This window comes from Gracilinanus agilis, chromosome 1, assembly GCF_016433145.1.
Source record: "Gracilinanus agilis isolate LMUSP501 chromosome 1, AgileGrace, whole genome shotgun sequence".
Lineage (NCBI taxonomy): Eukaryota > Metazoa > Chordata > Mammalia > Didelphimorphia > Didelphidae > Gracilinanus > Gracilinanus agilis.
In genome coordinates, this window is record NC_058130.1 from 681220007 (window position 1) to 681242653 (window position 22647).

Sequence of the window (22647 nt, forward strand, 5' to 3'; positions counted from 1 at the left end):
GTACCAGCCCAACCATTGGGTCTCCAATGAAGAAATTCAGGTGGTAATTGATGTTATCTCCCAGAAACAAGACCAGAGGGGTCACTCGTGGGCAAATCAGCTCTTTGAGCCTCAGTTTCCTCATCTCTCAAATTAGGAAGTTAGATTGGATGACTTCTGAGATCCCTGTCAGCAGAAACATTTAATATTTTATGTTCTAAGATTCTCTCTCCTGAGGTCCCTCGCATTCCTAACCATTCTCTTCTGTTCTATGCTCTAACAGTCCAGGTTTTGAGGTCTCTTTGGGGACTGTTCCAAAGTCCATTTCAATTTTGATATTCTATGACAGTGGTTCCCAAACTTTTTTGGCCTACCGCCCCCTTTCCAGAAAAAATATTACTTTGCTCCCTGGAAATTCATTTTTTTAAATTTTAATAGCAATTAATAGGAAAGATAAATGCACCTGTGGCCATCACCACTCCCCTGGAACGTTGCAGCACCCACCAGGGGGTGGTGGCGCCCACTTTGGGAATCACTAATTTATGAGTTTTCTGTATTGATGGTGCCTCACTGGACTATTCATCTGTATTAAAATTATTGATTGGTAAAAAAGATAAAAGATCAGAGTTCTATGTGTATGTTTAGCTATAAATGTATATCACATATATATGCAACCACACATATGTATGCATGTTTATTTTTACATAAATGCACACACACATAAATATATTATACAAAGTTTTGTGTGTTTTGAGGAGATAATGTCTTTATCTGACTTATGCAACGACAAGATCATTTCAGCAGCTGTGAAAAATGAAGTGGACAATGGAGAGACCAATGGTAGGACTATTGTATCAAAACAAAAAGTAACAAAGGTCTTTTTTTTTTAACCCTATTTTCTGTCTTAGGTACAACTCTAAGACAGAGGAGTAAGGGCTAGGCAAATGAAGTTAAGTTACTTGTCAGGGTCACACAGCTAGGAAATATCTGAGGCCAGATTCGAACCCAGGTCCTCCTAGATCTAGACCTGGCACACTATCCAGTGTGCCACCTAGCTATCTCCAAGGATTTTAATTGAATGCAGAGTAATGAAAAGGAAAGGGCAGATTTAAGATTCTAAGGTAGAAATGACAAGTCTTAGAAACTGATTGGATAGAGGGGGTCAGTGGAATGGGACAGTAGAAAGATTACTGGTTCTGAAGTCGGGCTGGGAGGGTGTGTCAAGTACATCCTCTCTCATGTATTTTCTGTCCATGCTGGACAAGTTCCTTAAGCTCTCTTGGCATCAACTTCAAATAAAAAATAAGAGGTTTAAACTAGTTGGCCCCTGAGTTTCCTTCTAATCCTATGAATCGATAAATGTTCCAAGGTTTCAAGCCCAGATGACTTAGGAAGTTGGTGGTACCACTCAAAGGAATAAACAAGTTAAAAGGATAAGGAGGGTAGGTATTGAAGAAAAATTCAATTTGCCGTTCAAATGCATTTGATCTTGAGATCAGGGGAGCACCTCTCTAATAGAGGGATGAGAAGCTAAAAGGAAGTAATGGGTGAATGAAAGAGAGTTTGTTGACAACAAAATAAGAATTCCAAAGGGGATTATTAGGAACTAGAAAAGAGCATCAGGCAAATAGATGAGGATGAGAGGATAAGAACATAGCAAAATCATAAGAATGGAATTTGTGCCAAGGAATGTGATGGTGTTTATCTCCTCTGGGTATTGATTTATGGATTTGTTAAATGGAAGAACAGAATCTCTCTCAGCTCTGAAAATCTATAATACTCTCATGCTGAGGACATTTAATAATGCACTCTCCTTAATTACTGGGCAAAACAGTTTGTTGTCCAATAAAGCTCTGCAGTATATAATTACTAGATTCTCCCTTCCCCCACATCATTGACACTAAACATTAATTCTTTTTTCATTCTCTTTTCACTCACACTATATTTAATGACCTATACAGTGGGTCAAAACTTGTTGATTAATTTGTGCAAATTAAGAATTTGAAAGGACCTTAAGAATTCATCTAGTTAAGACTATTCCTAAATAGAAACACTTTATATTTACAAGAAATGGCCATTCATTCATTGCTTACATTGCTTACAACCTGCTTCGGTACTGTCAATATATTATTTACCCACTATAAATTAGCCCATGTCTATTTTTTAGATTTCTATCTTTAAATAAATCTGCCTTTTTGAAATGTCCCCCCTATTAATTCCAATTTTGTCTCCCAGGGCCAAGCAAAATAAGTCTAAGAATAACAATGTCTCTTCCACATAATAGATTTTTTTTACTACTTGAAGATAGCTCTCATGCACTTCTGAATTCTTTCCTTCTCCAAGCTAAATATACCCTGCAATTCCAATTGGAATGGAATTGTCTCTGGTCCTGTCAACTTCCTGGTCTCCCTCCTCCAGACCAGATCTGATGAGTCCCCACACAGATCTAGTATATCACTAAAGTTTGGTACTGCAGATTTGCTCTCTTTCTGTCTCTCTCACTATCTCTGTCTCCATCTCTCAAACACATACACAAATATTATATATAGTAACATATATGTATAGGCATATTCTAATGCATCATTATGGTTTGGAGATGACAAGATACAATCTAAGAAGCATTTATGAAGTACCTATTATATGTAATGCACTTTTCCTAAAAGTGGGGATACAAAGACAAAATAATGATATCTGTCCTCAAAGGATTTATACTTTAGCCTACTGGATAAAGGGATTTAAAACTAGACTGAACCTTAAGGATCACTTAGTTCAAATCCTTTATGACAACAATTTGAACCCCTAGCACTGTGATGATGAACATATGGCAAGCAAGCTAGAAATGGCATGCATAGACCTCTTTTTGGGCACACATGTCAAGACCCCAGGGCCCCTGTCCCTGCAGCAAAGAGTTTGCTAGAGTTCCTAACTAGAAAACTGGAGGAAGGTGCAGCAGGGCTGCTCCCCTTCCACTCTCCCCAATAGGAGTCAGTAAGCAGATCTCTTCAAGACAGCATCCCTTGCAGGACAACATTGCCCCATCCCATTCAGAATTCAATGGCCTCTTAATTACCTTTGGCAGGAGTGAGACAGAAACAATTTATGTCTTTACTATCAGAAGAAACCAGTGTCTTTACCATATAAAGTATTTTTGGGATTATGGGGTGTGTCTTTTGAATTTGTACTTTAAAAATGTTCAGAACTGTAGTCTAGTGATTTAGGAATAGGTTTTATGAACTGGAGGCTAAGCTAATAGCCTCTTCACTGTTCTGCAGCTTCCTTCTCCAGTTTCTTTCACAAGCAAACTTGGGCTGCTTTAATTTTTATTCTTAGTCCCTTCACTTCTTATTAGCCTATTCGATTTTCATTTAAAGGGGTGCCTGCCTGAGGCAGAACAAGTGAGCTAGAAGCTCTAGAAAACACAACAGTGACTTGTCAGAGGTAGCAAATCATCTCTTCATCCAGATTAAAGCCTGACTTCAACCCCTGACCATTTGCTAAAAAAGTCAATTTGGAGGATACCCACTTCAGGAAGGCTGGAACAATGTAGTGAATGTGTCAGACTGATGACATTTAACCTGAGGGTTCTATCTTCCTATAAATAAGGGGTTTTCATGTAAGCTGGGGCTTTTTTGCTTTTTTTTCTGGCTGATTTTTCCTTTCTCTATCAGTAAAGCATTGCATTTGAAACTGCTTCCAGTTTCCTTGAATAGTAACTAAAAAGGGCGTGCTTTCAAATTTTCAAGATTCTCTCAATTTGCATTTCACCCAGGTTGGAGAGGAACTAGGTTTGAGGGGATCATAGCTCACATAATTAGAGGGGAGCAGAGTAGAGTACTTGCACCCCTTGCCTCTCCCTCTTTCCAAGCCTGACTACATCACCAGGCCTGCTAAGAAGGGGCAGGGCATGCCAGGCACTCAGTGGGGGGAAAGACACAGAATGTGGTCTCTGGAAGAGGGGGCATGGGCACAGCACTTGGTCTGGAGGGTAGAGTGGTGTGGATCTGGCACTCCATCTCTAAAAGGTTACCCATAAATGCCCTAGCACATTCTGCTAAGCTGGAAAAGCTTGGAAGACAAGGTCTAGTTTCAGATTTCTCATCTAAAAATCAGCCTAGGTCTTCATTGGTGAAGCTGAGGCACTTGTGCACAGCCAGCACTAACAGAGCTGCTCTGTCCCCCCTCTTTCCAGCACCTGAGCATGTTTTTGCATGCCCTATTCCTCTGTCCAGCCACCCAAAGTAGGCACTTTCTCCCTGAACTCAATCTGGTGATTGGGGGCTCACCAACAGTTTGAATTTGCCCTCTGGGCACTCAAACTGGGGAAAAAGTTCATCAGACCTGTTGCTTAATACTAGAAAGTTGTTTATTAGGTGATAAATCTTTTGACCATAGTCACTCACCTAGAATGCAATAGTTTCCATCTTCACCAAGGGAGAAAGTACTCATGCCAAGAAAATGAAATTAATAATAACTACATTTACATAACACCATAAAGCTTACAAAGTACTTTACATGTATTATCCCATTTGATCCTTCCAATAACCCTGTGAACTACTATTATTATTTCAGATTTTGTGATGAGGAAACAAGCTGAAGAGGTTAAATAACTCACCCAGGGTCCCACAGTTGGTAGATATCTGAGGCAAGATTTGATCCCCAATTTTTCTGATTATAAGCTCCATATTCTATTCACTATTCTATGCTGCCTATCCTAAAGCATTATTAAAGTGTAAGTTAATATTAATCAGCTAAAGCTTGGATATCCAGAGCTAAAGAGTTAGAAAATATACTCAACCTCTTAAAGGGAATGCAATTTATTAAATACCTCCTTTATGAATATTCCTAATATTAAAACCAGTTAATACATAAATAAAAAGCAGAAGATAAAACCCTTGCCTTTGAAAGGATTGTCAAGAATGAGGGCAAAATAGTCATATCTGTCCCCAAATAGTACAAGTTGTAAGGAAATTTGCAACAGTTTATAATACAAGGAAATAAGTTAAGAAATAAGAGAGAAAGAAAGAGAATAGAGAGAGATAGAGGCAGAAGGAGGAAGAGAGGGAGGAAGAGGAAGGTGGAAAGATGAAGAGGAGAGAGGGAGAGGAAAAGAGGAGAAAGGGGAAAAGGGCAATAGAGAGGGGAAAGTGGGGAAAGGGAGAGAGAAAGGGAAGGGAGAGGTAGAGACAGAGGGAGAGTATACAGAAAATTTAGCCATCAGTTTCTTAGCCTACAAGTGGTTTCCAATGCACCCCTACATCTTTTTTACTAGCGTTTGCTATCTCTACCCATTCTCATCTGTGAGTCAAGAAAATAGCAGTTACTACAATAGACTTGGTAATTTAGAAGAAAACTTTTAATCCTGTTCTACAGTATTCAACTGTGTCATGTTATATCATTGGCCATTTCACTTTATTTATCTATGAAAATTAGAAAATCAACATATAATTAAAAATTTCCCTTCAATATTCCTATTTCTAAGTTTCCTCCATCCTCTTTGTTTACCCAAACTCCCCTGGCAAATTACTTGTCTGTCCAAAGGAATTTAACATGAGACTCTTAAGCTGGACTTTTATCAGATTTGCTCTGTGGAAATCAGATTTCTTCTAGATATACCCTCAGTTCAGAGGTGCCTTCTCTTTTGGTTGGCTATTGACATCTGCTATAATCTCTCAGCTTCTCACTTGCCTTTGACATTTTGAGAAATAGCAGGTTGGGGTTTTTCTGTGGCTTTCTTAAATTTTAATTTGTCATCATTAATTTATTATATAGTCATAGTGGTAGTTCTATGGTGCTTTGGAGTATGATTATTTTTTTCCTGACAATAATTCTATGAGATATGTAATATGAGTATTTTACTGAGGAGGAAACTGAGGCTCAAAGGCATGAAGGTGTCAGAGTCAAATCCCATGACTGGTCTACTTCCCACTACATTATATCACACTACAGCATTTTTAATGAAAAAGTTCTTGACTTTATTTTCCCACAGTGTATTCCCTCAATGTTATAAGGTTTTTAGCCTCCATCTAATTTTGTGCCAATTTATTTCAAGAAAGCCTTAATATTCCCCTACTTTGTGGCAAGACACTATAAAAATTATTGACATTTTTAAAAATAAAAAATGATGAAGCAAGTTATATTTTAATACCGGGATTAAACAAGTACCCAAGTCATTATAATCCAAATTTGTCAGACTGAGTTCATAAAAAGTTAGAAAGAACAATGTCTTTTACAAAGTAAGCATTTAATGATTGATTCCTAGTTTAAATCAAAGCACCTAGGTGGCATAGTGGATAGAGCACCAGGCCTAGAGTCTGGAATCCTCATCTCCCTGAGTTCAAATCTGGCCTCAAGACACAGAAAGAATTTGTATCAAGGTTTTCTAATTTCACATCCTGTTCTCTATCTTCTAGGTTGCCTACTAGGTGAGTTTCACATTAGGAACATTATTTTAAAAGTAGTAGTATTAAGTAAAAGAGAGGAAGAGAGGCAGTTAGGGAGACCAGTTAGGGAGCTATTAAAATTAGTCGAAGCAAGGGGAAATCAGGGCCTAGGATGAAGAGAGGCAAGGGGAATGCAAAAAAGGGAGCAGATGTGAGTGATACTGTGAAAGCTGATTCTCATTTTGGAGTGAGCAGAGATGGAAACAATGGGTGGAAATGACATGGTGACAAATTTTGGCTCAACATTAAAGAAAATTGTCCTAATAATTAGAGCAGTCTAAAAGTGGAATGATTTCCCCATCATCAGAGATCTTTTGACAGAAATTGGATGGCTACTACAGAAATGTTATATTACAGGAATACTATAACTCTTCATAGAATTGGAATGGATTTCATAGGCCATTTAATTCAAGCTACACATGAACATGAATTGTATCAACAACATACATGACAAATTTTGATCCCATTACCTCGCACTCCATGACAGACAAATATATTTTTGTATAACTCTATATTAGGAATTTTTTCCTTATATCGAATCGAAATCTGCTACTCTAGTCATTTCCACACTGCCTTTCCATATTAAAAGAAGGTTAATGTCTCATTCAATATGACAGTCTTGATGGAAATCAGACTAAATGACTTTCACTTTCCAGTTCTCCTAAATGTTCCTTCCTACTCAGATTCTATGATTTGGAAATTCCTATTCCCAATCATATATAATTCTTTGCTATCGATAACAATATATCTTCTAATAGAATGTAAGTTCCTTGAAGGCAGGAACTGTCTTATTTTCAATTTTGTATTCCTAACATTTAATTTTTTTTTTCATTTAATAATTTTTTTTTAGAAAAGTTAACATGGTTACGTGATTCATGCTCCTACTTTCCCCTTCATCCCCTGACTCCTCCCCCTCATAGCTGATGTGCATTTCCACTGGTTTTAACATGTGTCATTGATCAAGACCTATTTCCAAATAGTTGCATTGGTGTGGTAGTTTCGAGTCTACATTCCCAATCATGTCCACCCCAACCCATGTGTTCAAGAAGTTGCTTTTCTTCTGTGTTTCCACTCTTGCAGTTCTTCCTCTGAATGTGGGTAGCATCTTTACCATAAATCCCTCAGAACCGTCCTGTGTCATTGCATTGCTGCTAGTATAGAAGTCCATTTAATTTAATGGGGGTTGGAGGAGAAATAAATTTGACCATGTTCTACACACATGTTATCCCTCAATACATGATCTATAGATTAATATATTTTGCTAAAATTTTATTATTTATTATCCTAATTATTTTTAATATTTATATTAGGATTTATATTCTAATTATCCTAATAATTATAAAATTAATTATCCTAAATATCTATCAAACAAATGTGATAATACAAATATTGCTTTCATCTTATATTATAGAAAAAAATGACAAGTGCAGGGTAAAAAGGAAAGGAAAAACTTCTCTCATATTTGATGTTAAATATGATCTCCTTAACTCTAAATCTGCCATTGTAAAGATGCTATTAATATATCCTGAAATTATTGGTTTAATTTAGCAATTTTAATATCTCTTCCAAGTTGTTTACAGTTTTAAAATCCATGTTATGATTACCAGCTCTGATAAGAGGTAAGAGGTAGTTATGGTTTTGGTTGTGTTTTTTATTATATATGAGATGTAGATATTGCCTGGAATACTCACAATTCAAAGAAACCTTCTAGAAGAAAATAAACACTCTAGTTCCCCATAGCTAAATAATGTTAAAATTAGGATATTAAATTAATGCTAAATTAAAATATAGTGCAAAACTCCATTGGGCATTTTGGAATGACTCTTTCTGAGTTCTCATCTCTGAATTTGTATGTCTGTATAAATTTATAGACCAAAGAAAGATACAGACCAACACTTGGATATTGCCATATATCAATCTGGTATAGAATACAATTCATTATAATGTAATTTTGTTTAATGGCCTTCACTAAGGGGGTTTATACTAGCCTAATCCAATCCAATCAACATTTATTAAGTGCCTCCTATGTATCAGGCATTGTGCTAAGCATTGGGGATACAATTTCAAAAAATAAAGGAACCTACAATCTAATGGGAGAGACAACACATAGCAGGAGTCAGGTAAGTGGGTGGGGTGATCAAGAAGTACCAATTGGGGGGCAGCTTGTTCCATGAAGCTGAAACCAGGCAAAATGGCAGATGTAGAATTGAGGGAAACAAAACCTTCAGTTTCTGCCTTCTATAAAGGAAGGCATTTGGATGAGTTTGGTATTATACTTCTAGTCCTTCCTCTAATCAAAGGGGTGAGACTGAAAAAGGTGTTGTCAGTCAAGGCTTTAGTTAGCAGCATGGTGATAATATTCAGGATAGCTAGGTGGCACAGTGGATAGAATACCACTACTCAATTTCCTGAGTTCAAATCTAGCCTCAGATTTGACATTTACTAGTGGTGTGACCTTGGGCAAGTCACTTTAACCCTAATTGCCTCAGTTTCATCATCTGTAAAATAAGCTGGGGAAGGAAATGGCAAACCAATCCAGTAACTTTGCCAAGAGAACCCCATGAAGAGTTGGACATGACTGAAAAACAATCAATAGAATTAGAGGTGATATGCTTAATGTGGGAGGGGGTTGAAATCATGAAGGTTCCATGGAGTTGAAACTAGGCAGGACATCAGATGCAGAGTAGTGTTTTAATTTTCAAAAAGTTAAAAAGGAAAACATTTATATAACAAAATTATCTAGGTTTGAGGTATATGAGATATTAAGAGAGGACTAGAACTTTTTCAGGGCTATTCATCCATTTTTGGTATCTACCTTTCACCCAAATGCTGCAGTGTGCTCAGTGGTCTCACCCAGGTAAAACTATATATCAGCTAAAGCAGGTTGAGGATAATCAAGAAATCTCAAACCCATTTATGGTTAGGTGGATGTCCACCCCAAGAAAGTGAGAAACTTCCCCGCTAGAAGAGACAGATAAGAATAATTTGCTCCAGTGGCCATGAAGGCAGCTGAGGCAGGTGCTATGGAGTATTTAGAGCTTGGTCTGCTATCAAAGGGGCCATAGTCATTTAACATACCTAGGGCCATTGCTAGGCTCCTTTCTTTTTTTTCTTTTTTTTCTTTTTTTTTTTCTTCTTCTTTTTTAAACCCTTGTACTTCGGTGTATTTTCTCATAGGTGGAAGAGTGGTAAGGGTGGACATTGCTAGGCTCCTTGACTTTTATCCTTCCACTAGATTTTTATGACTTGGGAATAGAGAGTGAGACTTACAACTCTGTGAAATTATGTTTCCCTTAGATCAAAATCACACGAGTCAAAACATCATCCCAAGATGCCATTGGTCCTGTTCCAAAATGAAGGACAAACAACAATAATAACAACAATATCTATGGATAGAGCCTAGAACTTAGGTTTAATTAGTATAGGGAACTCCCAGATGAGGAAACTTCCTCAACCACTCTGTATCTAAGTAGCCTTGTAGAGAATCAAGCAGTTTAGTGAATTCTACAAGGACACATATCTAATGTGTTGAAAACTGAACGCGAACTCAGATGTTCCTGGTTCTGAGATTAACTTTCTTTTCACTATATGGTCTTCTTCTCTACATAGATATACAATCAAATTTGAGAAAATTTGAGACAGAGACTCACCCTGCCCCAACAATGAAATAGGTATCATAAGTATTGTTATCCCCATTTTACAGGTAAAATTGAGTCTCATAGTGGTGAAGATACTCCAAGGTTCCATAGTAAATATAACAACAGATATATGAAGTTATTGTCTCATAGCCTGTGTTAATGGAAGAAACCTTAGGAATCAGGATCCCAAGCCCCTCAATTGAGAATTGAGGTCAAATTGAGAATTACAGTTGAAAAAATGTACAATTGAGAAAATGAGATTGAATGAGGGGGAAACTGCCTAAGGTTAATAGGAGTATTATGTGAAGAAACTTGGTTTTGAATCTCAGGCTTCTGACTCAAAATCCATTTCTTTTTCTTCTCTTGCCAATACTATTATACTCAAGAACAAGAGTTCTGGTTGTTGTTGTTCAGTCATTTTGTTGTATCTGACTCTTTGTGATACATTCTGGGGTTTTCTTGGCAAAGATACTGGAGTGGTTTGCCATTTCTTTGTCCAGCTCATTTTACAGATGAGGAAATGGAGGCAAAAAGGGTTAAGTAACTTGCCCAGAGTCACACAGATAGTAAGTGCCTGCGATCAGATTTGAATCCAGAAAGATGAGTCTTCCTGGCTCTAGGTCCAGCACTTCATCCACTCTGCCTACCTTATCTTCATGGTTATTTTGTTCAGCTATTCGTCAGAATGATTGAGGCATACCCAGAGGAATAGTTATTATAGTTTGTTTTGTTCTTGTTTTGTTTCTGCTGTTTCAGAATATTTTCTTCTTTTTCCTTAACAGAGATGGTCATGATGAAAATTCTAAAGAAATGTGAGCTCAGGGAATAGGAGGTGGGAGCTTAATGATGGGAGGTTGCTAGTAGTAGTGGTAATAGTAGTATCCTTCCTCTCCACTATTCATTTATCTACTCTATACAGTCATATGCAAGCTGAAAACTATCATTCCATGGGATAGTGTTGCATCAAGGTTGCCTAACAGACTGCTAGGAATCACCAACTATCTAGTCAAGAGAGTGGGAAAAAAGTACATGTTTTTTGTGCCTCAATTCTCTTCTTAAAAACTCCTGAAAAGGCTGAAAATCCCACACAAAGCATGCATTTCATTCTGTCACAGTATCAGGAGCAGATGAATAAATTATAAAGGCAGTATCCTTCTCCGACTTGGCCCAGATCCCGCAGAAGCACTGACATGCTTGGCTGGCATTTGTTCTGTTGTACAGAGGAGTTCAAAGTAGAGTGGGAAAAGCAACCAGTCAACAGTCCTTTATTAAACACCTACTACATGCCAGGAAGTGTGCTAGGTGCTGAAAATACAAAAAGAAAAATTAAATCATCTAGGTATACGTCTTCGTGTGGTCTGTACACAGAGAAAGAATGTTTCAAAAGCCTCAGTTTAGGTTTGAGCTATTAAAGCTAAATCCACACTGAGAATTTTGGTAGAAACATACATACAAACACATATACACCCATACACACATATGTGTGCATATGCATATATGTTTACACATGTGTAAATATGTATCATCATTATATAGTTTTTGCATGCTATATATATGTATAAACATACCTTATGGGTATCCATAAACTGTGTTCCAAAATTCTTAGTGGAATTTTAAGTTCTGTAAACACATACACACAAACAACCCCACAAAACATGTATGTATGTACAGGTAGATATGTGACATAGATAGGTAAATGAGTAGATAGAGAGACAGACAGATAGATAGATAGATAGATAGATAGATAGAAAGATAGACAGACAGACAGACAGGCAGACAGGCAGACAGGCAGATGGATGGATGCATGGAAGGATCGACAGACAGATAGATGGACAGATAGATAGATGGAGAGATAGGTAGATAGAGAGATAGATGAGATGGTAGGAACATAGATTATAAACATAGTAATCAAAAGGCTTAGAAATGATAGAGAGTGATTATAGATATAGAAATGAGAAAGAGATAGAAAATACATATGGAGTGCAGATATAGAAATCAAAGATTTGGAAATGAAACATATTGATTATAGATAGATTTATTGATTGAAACATAGATACATAGATATGTAAACACATAAAACATGAAGTCTTCGAAGGAATGAATCCAGGATGGCGAAGCTTCAAATTTATGACATATGATAATGGATTTTAAAAACTGTTATGTTTAATCTGGAGAAAGCCTGAGAGGTTATCCTAGGAAAGAAAGAGAAATAACCTGTTCTGCTTGATCCCAGAGGGCAGAAATAGGATTAATGGATAGAAGTTGTACCAAGTTCAGCTTAGATTTGATATAAGGAAAACTTTCCTTATAATTAAAACTATGTAAAAGCTGAATGAGTTGTTTTTCAAGGTAGTAAGTTCCTCCTCATTGGAGGTATTCAAGCAAATAGCTTTATCATAGATGTAATTCTTTTTCATGCATGGGTCTGAATCAATGTCTTCTGAGATCACTTCTATCTCATAAGTTGTGTGTTTGGTTTTTTTGTGATTCCACATTTAATGATGTATGGAGCCTTTTATTCTATCATGGGACTAATCCATTTTCTTAACTTTTATTTTCTTTCGAGTATTTTCCAGGGAAGGACAAAAACATTAAAAAGATTTTATGTCTATTTGCTTTCGAGGTCTTTGATTTCCAGTCTGCTAAAATCTGTGAGCTTAATTTTTTTCTAATACTAAATACTATAAAGTCCATATAGAATCTGCCATCCAAGTGTATTTCTCTGTACCTTGGTTAAAATGAAATTGCATTGTCTTCTTTTAATATTGTTGTTCACTTGTTTCAGTCATGTCTGACTCTTTGTGATCTGATTTTGAGGTTTTCTTGGCAAAGATATTGGAGTGGTTTGCCATTTTCTTCTCCATCTCATTTCATTGTTTCACCAAACTGAATTCTGCCTGGCTTGCTTTTTTTAAACTGGAGCACCAAGAGAAGAATCTCCTTTATCAAAGTAGGTAGGTACTTTGTTTTCAACTTGGATTCTAATAAAATTGCCTTGGTCACTAAGAGGTTATACATCTTTCCAGGGTAACAGAGGTGTCATCTGAACTCAGGTCTTCTTTTTTTTAAATTTTTAATTTTTAGAAAAATTTTCCATGGTTACATAATTCATGTTTTTACTTTTCTCTCAAAACTCCCCACAGTAGCTAACTCGCATTTCCCCTGGTTTTAAGATGTGTGGTCAGTCAAGACTTATTTATATATTATTGATAGTTACATTGGTGTGGTCTTTTAGGGTCTACATCCCCAATCATGTCCTCATCAACCCAAGTGTTCAAGCAGTTGTTTTTCTTCTGTGTTTTCACTCCTGTAGTTCTTCCTCTGAATGTGGTAGCGTTCTTTTCCCTAAATCCCTCAGAATTGTCTTGGGTCATTGCATTGCTGCTAGTACAGACGTCCATTACACTCAAATTTACCACAGTATATCAGTCTCTATGTACAATGTTCTTCTGGCTCTGCTTCTTTCACTCTGCATCAATTCCTGGAGGTCTTTCCAGTTCACATGGAATTCCTCCAGTTTATTATTCCTTTGAGCACAATAGTATTCCATCACCAGCATATACCACAATTTGTTCAGCCATTCTCCAATTGAAGGGCATACCCTTGCTTTCCAGGTTTTTGCCACCACAAAGAGCGCAGCTATAAATATTTTTGTGCAAGTCTATTTATCTATGATCTCTTTGGGGTATAATCCCAGCAATGGTATGGCTGGATCAAAGGGCAGGCAGTCTTTTATCGCTCACTGGGCATAGTTCCAAATTGCCAGCCAGAATGGATGGATCAGTTCACAACTCCACCAGCAGTGCATTAATGTCCCAATTTTGCCACATCCCCTCCAACATTCATTACTCTCCCCCTGCTATCATTTTAGCCAATCTGCTACGTGTGAGGTGGTACCTCAGAGTTGTTTTCATTTGAATTTCTCTAATTATTAGAGATTTAGAACACTTTCTCATGTGCTTATTGATACTTTTGATTTCTTTATCTGAAAATTGCCTATTCATATCTCTTGCCCATTTATCAATTGGGGAATGGCTTGACTTTTTATACAATTGATTTCACTCCTTGTATATTTAAGTAATTAAACCTCTGTCAGAATTTTTTGTTATAAAGATTTTTTCCCAGTTTGTTGTTTCCCTTCTGATTTTGCTTGCATTGTTTTTGTTTGTACAAAACCTTTTTAATTTAATATAATCAAAATGATTTATTTTACATTTTGTAATTTTTTTCTAACTCTTGCTTGGTTCAGTCATGAATTTATCTGTAACACCTTGTTGTCTTATCCAATCTACTGCTGTTAGTTCTCCAAAATTCAGTGTAAGAAAGCACATATTCACAGTGATGTGAAGAAATTTCATTTTGCTGTTTTTATGGAAAAAAATTATTGTGACGGGCTACCTGTGTTGTCAGAGGTCTGTTGATCTATATTCAGAAAAGATCATCACCAAAAAACTATCACATGCTGACTGAAAATTGAAAATTCCCCTCTATTCCTTTGTGGTCCTTTTCAGATTCTATAGTGATGATGTTAGAGTAGTGTGTACTGGCTATTTAAGGAGGACAAGAACCTCTGGTGTTGGGGCTTGCTGAACCCTATTCAGGGGTGCTAATCTATCTTTGGTGTTCAACTTTCTCCCAATTTTCACTTGTGGCTCTAAGAAGCAGTAGCATGTGCAGTGACCACAAACTGCTAAAATCACCTTGTCAGGTAGTCTAAGCCAGATTGAAGATAATTGATAGGTCTCAAATGCATCACTGAGTTAGGAGGGTATCTATCCCAATAATCTGAAGAATTCCCCCTGAAGAATGGGTGGTTGAAAATAATTTGTTTCCACATTATGAGGTGTATGAATTAAATATCTGGGGACTTCTAACCCAATCCAATCTCAGAAGAATTCACCACAGCAGTCTGGCATATGTCTGATGGCCTGATGGCCTGCCACAGGCCTAACAGCCTGATGATCTGACATGATGGCACCACAGAGGCCAGACATATGATGTACGAAAGCTGATGGCCAATGGAAGGATCCAGGGGGAAGAGCTTAGGTTTGAAAAGCCAGCATGGGAAGGTCAGTAACTTTTTTTTTTGTTTTGTTTCTAGTCTGACTCTTTCTCTAAAGCCATCCTGGCAGCTTTTTATCTGGCTTACAATTTCTGATGAATGATGGTGTAGAGGGGACCATTCTGGATGGGAATCTGGTACTGGATCCTGCTTAAGTTAGAAAGGCTGAAAACCTTTATATCTTTCTTTGTCTCTCTTTACTAATAACTATTTATGAATTTGGTGTAAAGTCTCCTAAATTAATTTTTATTCATGACAGAGGGCAACTGAAATAGTGACTATAGAGTGCTTAGAGCTTTGTGAGATTATCAAAAGCACCAAGGTCATCCACTGCATCCTGGGTCATGGCCAGTCATCTTGACTTTTATCTTGTCACTAGATTTGGATGATTCTGGAAGAAAAAGTGAGGTTGATAACTTTGTGTAACAATTCCTCACTTAAATCCAACACACATTCAAGTCAAGACATCATTCTATGATATTACTAGTCCTCTGAAAATGAAGGATGAACAGCAGAGTGGCAGAGAAGGGGGCTGACACTATGAGGAATCACAAAGTTTTCAGAATGTCAATGAGCATTAATTTAACCATTAATAATATATCATCATCATGTCTATTGACCAATTTCTGGAATCAGATGCTCCATCAAAGTTGGAACCCATCCATATTTGATAGGTTTGCTCTAAATAAAACTAGAAGCTATAAAAAGTTACAGCAAAATGGAATGATGGTTCACAAGTTCCCATCAGAGAAATAAATAAATGAGTTTATTGCGTTGATTTCATTTGGTGTCCAAGGAAAATGAGATAGATCGTTTCATTGGTGCAGTGGATTTTGATCAGATCTTGCTATATTCCTAACTATTACTGATTACTATGCATAGAACCAGAATGTAGAAGTAACCTAAAGGTAGTAGTTATAATACAAATTTAAATAAGTAGAGTCATGGAAAAAAACCTCAAAAGGGGGTGTATGGGGAAACAAATCACAAAACAGAAAAAGGAAAAGAATCAGACAAACAAGTTTCCAAAACAGGGAAAAATAAGCCATTTCCCAGGTCATATGGACTCCATTTGAGAATCACTTGAGTAACTTAATTACAGAGGCAATCTCCTGAATACAAGGATAAAATGAATAATAGGGAATGGGTCCCTTGACCTCCTTTGACATGAAAAATCTTCTCTCTTATGTCAGCTGTCCCAGTCACTATATTGAACATGTCTCTATGAGGGGAAGGAATTTTAGAGGAAGTCAGTGGTCAACAGAACAAGAATATGAACTCTGTATATATCCTTTCTTTTATATATCATAATCATCTGTTCTCCCTTCCTCCCTTTCCTCCTTCCCTCCTTTCTTCCTTTCTCCTTCCTTCCATCATCTTTCCTTCCCTCCCCTCAGCAAATTTGCCTTTTCTTAGGCTCTCGGGTACCCTCCTATTCCCAAGTGCTCTCCATATTGCGGCTAGGCTCAGTGGACCATAGCTTCATACTCCATAACTGCATACAGCTCAAAACTCATGAACTCAAGAGATCTTCCAGCATCTCCCTCCCTAGTAGTCTGGATTGCATGGATGCACAATCAAGCTCAGAAACCATCATTTTGTAGAGCTAAGTAAACTTTCTTATACTGGGATCTGTTATTTCTACTGCTCCAATATGTAGCTTAAAAATGGCTATCATTAGGCTAGCATAATGAAATACTTGGTCATTTCATCTTGCAGTGAAATGAGGAAGGTAGTCAAGAGGACAACAATAGGATAGTCATGGTTTATATGGCATGCATATCTGTAGCAGACAATGAAATAGAAAAAAAATGTGCAGAGTTTCACATGATGTTTAAACAAAATTAACTTATACCTTAATACCTGATGCCTTAAAGGGAAAGATAGGTAAAGGAGAAAATGGCAAAAAAGTTGGCAAATATGATTCAGGATTCAGAAAATGAGAGCACAAAGATTTGTAGATAATTCAGAGGAAGAATATTTCTATAATAATTATCTTCTTGTTTTTCTTTTTCTACCCCCCAGTGGCAGTGGGGGATGTAGAAGGAAGAGGAAATAAATTGCTACTAATTGAAAAATTATTTTTAAAAAGAAGAGAATCAGAAGGCAGTAAATTGATAAGCATCAAACAAAATCCCAAAAAAGAAATTATCTTAACAGATTTTAAATGAATACTGAAATTGATGTTGTTTCAGAAACAGTTATCTGTGTTTGATTAGATTGACTGGTTAGAACAATTATTTAAATGAAAAATAAATAAAAAAGCTAAAGATGAGGAAACCATGAAAGCAAACTCAATATCTCCAACCTGACTTATTTAAGCAGGCTGCTGACACTGAACAAAGAGGAATGGATAAGAGTAAAGACAGTGGCTCAGAATATTTGGGAAAATTTAATTGATGTAAAATAACCATTATATTAAAACCAAAAGAACACACAGACTACCACAACGAGAACATACTTCATTTCCCTGCCAAAAGGAGAGAGGTATCGAATAGTGTAACACCAGATGATATAAAAGCTTATTTGAAAAATATTAGAGGAAGATGATGATCATTCCAGTATCATTTCACAATATAGGAAAAAATATAGTAGAAGAAAGTGAAACCTCAGAAAACTTTGGATGAGAACCAGATAAACTAGATTATCCCAAGAGGTTTTATGGATGAAACTAGAAGAAATACAGACATATAAATAGATATGAAATGAAACAACTCTTATAGTAGAGCAATCTCATTTCTCTATCATAATCAATTCCAGTATCAAATTGGACTCTAATACTTTTCTAGTGCTCACTAGACTTTGTGAGGAAGGATTAAAGGTACTCACAAAAATTATATAAGGAAGAAATAATTCTAACCCACCAAACACACAGAGAAAAAAGCCATATTGGAAAAGATTATTTTAAAGGTTTGCAGAGATTGATTTTCAAGATATTTCAAGAAGATTCCAAATGAAATAAAAAAATAATATATGTTACTGTTAGCAAAACAGGTAACTAAAAAGACATCAAAAATCACTGACCTAAAGACCTACTTCCTCATTGCTGTAAAATCTATATAAAATGATTATCTAAACATCAATGGTATTTTTAACAAAATGCCAGAAATAAATAGGTGGATTTTTGTCACGTCTTCATAGTAATAGAACTGATTCAGAAATGTAAAGAATCCAAAACCCCACTGTGCTGATTGTCTGTTAATTTAAAAGTAATTTAGTAAGACAAAATACATTATTAATGATTTCCTTTTTAAAGTTTGTCAGCATCTTTATTTTTACTGAAAAGATTTCAAATGTACTTATGGAAAGTTCCAGAATCATATTTTAACCATTTTCTCATATTAATGTTTTAGGTAAAAGTTGTTGTTTAGTCATTCAATTGTGACTCCATGCCAGGCTCTTCTATCACTCAAAGTCTGTCCAAGTTCATGTTTGTTGTTTCCATGGCACTATTTATTCATCTCCTTCTCTGCCATCCCTTTCTCCCTTTGCCTTCAATCTGCTCCAATATCCAGGGTCTTTTTCCAAAAAGTCCTGTCTTCTCATTATGTGGCCAAAGTCCTTAAGCTTCAGCTTCAATATTTGGCCTTCCAGTGAATGGGCTGAATTAATTTCTTTTAACTATTAGCATATTTGATTCTATTTGATTCTATCCTATGGACTCTTAAAAGTCTTCTCCAGCACCACAATTTGAAAGCATTGTCTGTAGCTCTCAGATGTTTTTTAACTCATAGCCATACCTGCTCCTGGAAACAGCATAGCTTTGACTTAGTAGGTTGTGGCTGAGTCATTTAAGTTATGTGTGATTCTTTGTGGCCCCCTTTTGGGGTTTTCTCAACAAAGATACTGGAGTGATTTGCCATTTTTTCCCTCTAGCTCATTTTACAGATGAGGAAACTGAGGTAAACAGAGTAGGGTTAGATGACTTGCCCAAGGTCACATAGCTATTAAGTGTCAGGTCAAATAAGTTTTCTTGATTCAAATCCTAGCACTCTACTTGCTTTTTAGCTATATGCTTAATATAATATAGTTGTTAATGTGCTTAATCATATATTACATTTTTGAGTGTATCATAGAATATTTTTTATATATCAAAACAAACAAGAATTTCTTGGTCTGCAGAATCCCAGTAGTTTGAGAGGAATTGTGATGGATAGAAATGTAAATCATAAGGAACTGAGAAATAGATTAAATTTTGAACCAAGTTGCCTAAATTTAAGATCCTGCTTAACATTACTAAAATATTTAGGAAAGATGATATTTTCCTTTAAAAGCTAATAAAAGTTCTGTATTTAACAGTAAACACTTCGAGAAAAGGAAGTTCTTGTTGACATATGGGAATAGTATGATGAATGTTTAGATGGTTACTGAAAGCTGAAAGGTAGAATTGGGAGAAGAGGAGTTTATTTTTACACTCTTATAAATTCCAAGTGTTAGTTTCTCATTTCATTTTTGACTTGCTACATTGATCTAATCAAACTACATCCTTGGAAGAGTCATCAATAACAACAAAAAGAAGAGACCTTTCTCCTGAGGAGACTAGTTTGGTACAAAGGGACTCATTCCTTTTTTTTTTTCTTCTTTTTTTTTAAACTCTTAACTTCTGAATATTGGCTCCTAGGTGGAAGAGTGGTAAGGGTGAGCAATGGGGGGTCAAGTGACTTGCCCAGGGTCACACAGCTGGGAAGTGTCTGAATCCAGATTTGAACCTAGGACCTCCCGTCTCTAGACCTGACTCTCAATCCACTGAGCTACCCAGCTGACCCCAAAGGGACTCATTCTTATAAAAGGCATCAGATTTTGAAGTAAAGTTAGTTCTTGATTAGTGTGATAAATTTATCTGATTAAGGGTGATATTATTTGAATCTGCACTGGATATTTCCAGTGCGCTGGTCACCACATTTTACTTAGGAGAAGGTAAACTTGAATACCTCAAAAGAATTCATGGTATTCATTAGTCACTAATTAGGAACTAGCTTTGCATCTTGACCATGGCATAGGTGAACTACCTACAGTGCTACTGGGGTGCCTATCATGAAGATGGAAGCTATTGAGCTCCTGGGGAGAAACTTGAAGCTGAACCTCTGTTGCATGATCAGCGTGGTGGTCTCATTCAGCAAGTCAGCCACTGAGATGGGTAGGTGGGCTCAGTTGATAAAGAATATGCCCGCTAAAGGCGACTTTATTGTCTGAGCAGAATATTAAATGCCTCAACCATCTGCTTGAAGTACTCCAACTTAAACTTTACTTTTGTAAAGGGAATGGATCTCCCTTAAAGTCTCTTCTCCAATAAGATGTCTTTCCCATATATCTTAAGGTCATACTGGATTTCTTGACATATATACACGAACAAAGACATCTTCAAGTAGCCTCAGGCAGCAAGAACAAAGCTTTGGTTTTAGAATAAGAAAAGACTTGAGTTTGAACACTTAGATGTTTATAAAGTTTGTGATCAAGAGTAACTTACAGCTTTGTAGAGCATCAATTTCCTCATTTTCAAGACAAAAATGATACTGCCCATCTCAGGATTCATAGAGGCTCAAATGAGATAATGAATGTTAGGTACTTTGTAAACCTTAATGTATTATGAAAATGGAAGTCTTTATCATTAATATCAAGCGAGGCATAACATAGGAAGAAAAGTGCTCACCAAATTTTATCATTCTTTTTTGTCATGGCAATGGCAAATATTTTGTATTCTATCCAGTTGGTAAGTCTGGATGGTCCTGTTTGTGGATGGCATTGCACATATTTTATTATTCATGGAATCTTAAGATTTTCTCAACAAGTTCCCTAGGCATATAGAAAAAATGAACCTAGCAATCCTCACAGGAAGTTATGTTAGAAGTATTCATAATATTCAATTTATAGAATAAAGATGGATGAACGATCATTAAAATAATCCATTCATTCTCTCTCTCTCTCTCTCTCTCTCTCTCTCTCTCTCTCTCTCTCTCTCTCTCTCCACACACATGCACACAACTCTACATAATATACACCTTAGACAAGTCTTGAAGAGGAACAATGACCTAATATAATAACTGAATATAAGGAAAATGAAAAGCTTAATGACATTTGGAAAACTGAACAATGTTTTAATTTTAAAATTAAAATAAAAAAGTTAAATGAGCAATATTTTGACGGTCCTAAGCCATTTTCTACTACTCAAATCCACCACTATTTTTCCAACATTGTTATATAGCTTTTAATCTTGGACTACTATGATCTCAGAAATATTATAATAAAGAGGAAAGACTCATGATGGTAATCTTATACAAGTAAGAAGACTGCAGCATATTAGAAGCAATGGTTTACACATAAGAAGTGACATGAAATATAAGAAAAGATACAAGACTGAGGGTGAGGAAAATTAATGTTGAACTGAAAATTAATTCTTGAATTGCATTATTTATGAGCAATAGTTTTATGTGAATCCATTTATTTTCTCAAACCCCAACCTCTGAAGGTCAGGCAATTCATTTCTCATTAAGGTAATTACTCCCAGGTCCCAAGGTATTTAATTAGAATAGACATTGGTTTTTTATCAAGGTAAGAGTGGAGGCCTCTACTCTTTATCATAAAAAAAGAAAGAATCCAGACTCCCCATGAGCTTTGCAAGAGCATGTCTTTTTCTCCTTGCTGGACATATCATTTGAATTTTGAGTTGACCTGGTGTACAGTAGGGGAAATAGCCAATGAAAACCTGACTGAGACAATATATTACTGCTAGAGGAATCTGGGTTTCATAAATTAGCTGCCATTCCATTTCTTAAAGTACCAGAGAAGGGCAGGTTGGCTACATTTCCCTAGGTTAGTAGGGCTACCCATCTGAGGAACAGCCCTGCTCCTCCCTATGGTGAAGTAATGGGGGAGGAGTTGAGATCTCTAAGCCCTCTTCCACATTAAAGTCTACCAACTGGCACTTCCAGAGGAAATATAATGATACTATGAGGTCAATCAGAAGAATGATACAACTGGTATAAGACTATCAGCTTCCTTTTCTGGTATGTTTCCCACAGTGCCTCATGTGATGGACCCTGATTTTTTAATAGAATTCATGTCTCTATTAATAAATGATGTTATACTCAGAGAAATTATCTAATTTTATTTGTCATTTAAAATTCTGGGTGCTACAAGAGACAATATTGGGCAAGCCAGAGGTTTCAAGGCTATCCATAATATTTTACTAATTTCACTTTGTGACCTTAACACACCAAAAACCAGCATTTCATACAAGGTATTTTTTTTGTTGTTGTTGTCTCACCCATTAGTTTGTGACTCTTTGAGAGCAGATACTATCTTTTGCCTTTTATCTCCAATGCTTAATAAGGTGCCTGACAGTGCCTGCCTCTCCCCATTAGGTAACAGGATAGACATTTAATAAATGTGAATTAATTGAAATAATGGTGACATTCCTCTGAAGCTAGCTCCCCATTCTACTTTCTTCATGTCTCCATATTCTCATATTTTTCAATTATGAGAAATATTAATTTTCTTTGGGATTAGGTGTTGCATAGTTTAGAGCACT

General features: G+C 36.4%; 1 protein-coding gene across 1 annotated transcript in view; it reads right to left on the reverse strand.

Annotated features, from left to right (window-relative positions):
* The window catches only part of ADCY8 (adenylate cyclase 8), a 345650-nt gene that overhangs the window by 246840 nt on the left and 76163 nt on the right, over positions 1 to 22647 (reverse strand). The gene's annotated exons all lie outside the window — the stretch shown is intronic.